Raw genomic sequence first — 5,169 nt, 5'->3', positions numbered from 1 at the left:
GCTCTTCTACTTCTTGTCAGTGAAATAATGACTATGACATTCAGATTGGTATTACCTCATCTTGTAGACATTCCTGCTGCATGAAAGCAAGTTGTTAGTTATTCTCTGTCTCAGTTTTGGCATTATGTTCTGAAGGTGCTCTGGAGCTAGCATCGGCTGGCATTGGTGTTGCTATTTTTAACATCCTGTCCAAGATTTTCAACGTCCCGTTGTTGAGCATAGAAACCTGATTTGTGGCAGAGGACATTCCAAGAACGCTAGCAAGCATTCTAGTTCAGGTAACATGATCATCTCCTCAATAAAAAAAAATAGTTTTGTGTGCAACTTTGCTTTGTTCAGACAATGGAACTTGACTCTCCTCTCTGCGTTGCAGGCAAACTGGAGCTGCCATCTGTGTCATCGGCTTTGGTTCTAGCTGCTGCCATTGGTACAATTGAAGCATTGGCATTGTTCCTAGGATAGGGACTGTTTCTTAAACTAATGGGCGTGTCACCTGTATGTATGTCTATATCATGATGGTGTCTGTTACCATTTATGCGTTTTTCTTTCTCTCCTTTATGCGCATTATGAGCAATGGACCCTTAACTGGATTCAGAACAGTGAATTTCACTTCTGCTTGTTAGCAGAAAGTCTAAGTTTAGTTCTTACACAGGCCTCTCCGATGTATGCTTCTGCGCGGCTCTTTCTTTTGCTGAGAGCCTTAGGAGCACCTGCAAATGTGATTATGTTAGCAGTGCAGGGTATCTTTCGTGGATTCAAGGATACCAAGACTCCCGTACTTTTTATAGGTAACTACCTCATCGTTTGCTTATTATTGGCATTGTGTTCTCACCAGTTGTGAGTGCAAAAGGTACATTTTGATGCAGATAATGGTGGTGTCCCGCCTAATTTGATGATGTTTTCCTCTTATATCCCTAGGAAACATTTTGCAGTAACATGCCAGTACTGCATTTTTTTGTGTTTATGTTTTATTTTCCCATGCCAAAGACCATCAATAGTTTACCATTCATGCATTTGCGTATTAATGCTGTTTGTAAGCGTTTGAATTAGAAGCGTTCCATACAGTTATCTGATGTAAAAAGGTCTCCTTTTTTGCAGACTTACTGATTCTTTAAAACACCTGTAGGTTTGGGGAATGTTTCCGCTGTAGTCCTTCTTCCTTTGCTTATATATGGTTTTAAGCTCGGTATAACAGGAGACGCAATTTCTATAGTCGCATCCCAGTAAGTTTTCTATTAGCTTGGTGTAATCCGAGTTCAAGAGAATTATGGAAGTCAATTCGACATATACCAGCAAATGTCTCTCCTAGTTTGGTTCATATATGTTGCTGAAATAATCAAAGGAAATAACACTTGCTGTTAAACTTGCAACTTACCTTTTTTCATTATCTGGGTACAATTAAATTGCGACAAACATATGCAGTACTATGAGATTATTGGCTGTTAGCAGACCTATTGATATTGTGGCATGCAGTTTATTAGTTATATGATTACACATGTCAGATTTACTATCAAAACATGAAGTGTAGTACTCATAATACTGGGCTGTTGGGTGCCTCATCTTCTTTTGTAGTTTTAATTGGAAAAAAAATAGGATGGACCAGTTAGAGCTGTTGGGAACCTCACCTCTTATATGATTTACAATGCAGGTACATTATTGCCATTTTGCTTATGTGGTCTCTAAGTAAAAGAGCTGTTCTGCTTCCTCCAAGGATGGACCAGTTAGAGTTCGGTGGATATTTAAAATCCGGTGAGTCTATGATGCTATTGTCCTACTTGTTCATTGGTCAGTTGTGGACTCATGGTGTAGGCTACTGTAAAAGTTCTTCAGATATGTTTCCGTTGGCCTTCAGAGTACGGATTTTGTATATTCAGAGTGCAGTTTACAGCAATCTGATTTTTTTTGAGTGAATTCTGAGTTTTTCTTAGGCAAAACCTGCAGGCTATTTTGGTCCTTCTATAGAAGTTTGTCCTCCCGAAATTTATGTTTATGGCTTCATTTTTCATTTAGTTGGGCCCAGCTCTAGTCAAAGTACATAATACTCCTGACAATTCAAAAGAAAGAAGATATAGCCACTGATCCGGTATGTTTGTCAGATAAGAAGGCCAACTTGTTATTGATAAAGCTCTCGTACTGTATCTTCTCATGATACATTATCTGACCGCTGGGCAATGGGCAATCATAGTTCTTTTTGTCCTTGTTACGCCGATATTATTTAGAGATTGCTTGCACTAATGCACCTGTGCTATTTTTCTCTGTTTTCTTTTTCTTCCCTTTGTTTCTCTGTTCACCTGTAGATTAATTTTACAATCTCTGTTTTCTTGAAATTGTTAGGTGGCATGCTATTGGGAAGAACACTCTCAATTATGTTAACTATGACCATCGGTACATCAAATGGCTGCTCGACAAGGCCCAACAGCTATGGCTGCTCATCAGATTTGTTTGCAAGTATGGCTTGCTGTATCTCTGCTTGCAGACGCTTTAGCAGTTTCTGCCCAGGTATGTATTTCGAGCCATAGAAATCATCCCTACTGTTAGATCAGCTTCCTTTTGCAGCTGTCGTTCTGTACCAAAATTTGTACAGAACCTTACACGACATACTACTAAATGCATCATCATAATTTGAACTATTAAACTTGTCATGATTTATCTGTTCCATAAGTGCAGGCTAACTTTGCTTGCATTTCTTAGGCTCTGATTGCAAGCTCTTATGCAATACTGGACTACAAAAGGGTCCAGAAGGTTGCGATGTTTTCTCTGCAGGTGATACATACTTCTCCTCTTCAATTTATTTGCATTGATACAGTTCGCCCATTTATATTCTTGGGGATGCAATTGCTGTCTCTTCTGTTGATAGAAAACACCTATTATTGACCATTGCAGATAGGACTAGCTAGCGGGTTAGCTTTGCAGTTGGCATGTATATCTCATTTGGCAGTATAGAAAGGCTATTTACTAATGACCCTCAGGTCCTAACGGTCGTAAGCTCCTGCGCATTGGTACGTCTTCCTACTTTATCAATTAATTGGTACGTACATGGTACACCATATCTAGCCTTATTCTGAATCTTTTCATTTCAGTTTGTCTGTGCTAGTCAACCGGTTAATGCCTTGGCATTCATCTTTGATGGTCTCCATTACGGCGTCTCAGATTTTGACTATGTCGCTCAAGCTACGGTATGGGAACCAGTTCCGACCAGCTTCATGTATAGATGTTCTTTCTTCCTATTGGTCATGGATTTCTTGATTTTGTCTGGATTACATAGATTGTGTTTGGGTTTATATCATCTTTGGTCTTGTTATATGCTCCACGTGTGTTTGGCCTGGCCGGAGTTTGGGCTGGTTTGACAACACGCATGGGACTGCGCATGGCTGCAGGCATCCTGAGGTGATTATGCTTCTTTTTTGTTGTTCTGTTACATTACACCTGTGCAAAGCATACATGCATATATGACACTACAGTAATATGTCTACTTTTGCGTAACTGGATATATAATGTGATGCTCTGTACTCACAGCCATTATGAAACTGCTCTCTCTGATTTGTTTGTGTGTTTTTGTTAGTATATTGCATTTGAATGCATGTAGTTCAACTATCAAATTTCTAATGATAGCTGTCGAATACTAGTGAGTCAACTTGCTATGCGGCCTCCATTTTTTCGGTAAGTTAGCCTTTGGTTTTCGGGGTGGTCTTTGGTGGAACAATATGCTATACTACCACTGTACTTTCCACTAAACAACTAGCAAGAGGCCCATGCGTTGCAGGGAACATCAAGATGCATTTATACGAGTTGTTTATCTTGTGGGAGACAAAGATGAACGAGGGAAGGCCTTACCTGCAAATATGGAGAGGGTTGCGGGTATCTTTTTGCAAAATTGCCATAGTTTGCTTTCTATCCGTCAGATATAGATCGGATGGTCTATATTGCAGGATGGCAGGCACACCATCATCACCAACTCGATTTTTTTATAAGAGTAGAGATATGCGCTGGTTATATAATTTTCTTGTTGGGAGAAATATGTAATGGCTATAGTGGTGTTAATACATTGCCACAACAATAGTGTGATTAGAGGCCACACAGGACAGATTCTAACCGAAGTATACCAGCATTGGTATATCGAGCAAATTACTGGTATGTTGAACTATACATCAATAGTGTTGATTAAAGCCCAAGCAGAAATTGATGGTGATGGCTGTTTTCATATATGAGCAAATTATTTTTTACATCGATGTGATGGATGCTCTTTTATGTTCTCATCTTACTGTAACCACCGGACAAATCTCAGGTGGCTATGGAAGACAGGACCTTGGTCATTTTTGCATGAGGAACCAAAATCCAAGGTTTGTTAACTGTTTACTGCTCGTGTCTTTGTGCGATGTTACATCTAAAACATTGTTTTGTATGCTGCAGCATATGTGAAACAATGTGTACCTTGGACAACATTTTAGAACTTACTAGAGTTGATGTAATGTGTGAGTCACCACAAATTTTAAGGGAGAATCTGAGAAATTGCAGCTATCCACCACAAATTACCGGGTGTTATGCATTCGTCTTTAGTGAAATTAAAGCGAGGGATGTATTCATTCATACCTTTGAGACAGATCTGATTGTTTGAGACAGATCTGACTGTTGAACCTTGGCACATGCATCTCTTTCTGTTTTCTCAAGGGAAGATATGTAGCTCTTTCTGTTTTCTTGAGTGAGGATATGTAGCTCTTTGATCTAGTATTAGCTTGTTAGATTGTCAGTATTTTCTTCACTTTATTCCATGAGGGCGGTGTTTGAATCGATATTATAGTTGCAGGCGAAGCCGTTTGCATCATAATAATTCATACCGAGCCAGCCAGGCCAGGTGGTAAAAAGATGTGCATGTAGATGCAATCGAGGAATGAAGAGCACATGCTAGACTAAGAAGAGCTCAAGCTGCTAGCTAAGAGGGATTGTACAGTTTTAAGAAGAGGCGGAGAATTGTTTCGTTTGTTTGATGTCGCCTGCAGTTTATTCATTCATTTGTTTGTTCTAATATTATGACCATTTCTGATGATATATGCTTGTGAATTGTTGTGTATTCATTTATTTGTGAATTGTTGTATATGCTTGTGCTGCGTGCTTGTTTATGGAATACCACTGTTGCTGGGACCGTTAGTTCCCCTGTTCATCTCATTTCAG

The 5,169-nt window shown here is 39.4% G+C and overlaps 1 pseudogene; it reads left to right on the top strand.

Moving 5' to 3' along the window:
* Positions 1-237: 237 nt before the first annotated feature.
* Positions 238-4,825, top strand: LOC119294065 (annotated as a pseudogene).
* Positions 4,826-5,169: the final 344 nt, after the last annotated feature.

Source organism: Triticum dicoccoides, chromosome 4B (assembly GCF_002162155.2).
Source record: "Triticum dicoccoides isolate Atlit2015 ecotype Zavitan chromosome 4B, WEW_v2.0, whole genome shotgun sequence".
Taxonomy (NCBI): domain Eukaryota; kingdom Viridiplantae; phylum Streptophyta; class Magnoliopsida; order Poales; family Poaceae; genus Triticum; species Triticum dicoccoides.
This window is presented reverse-complemented; position numbering and strand designations above follow the sequence as displayed.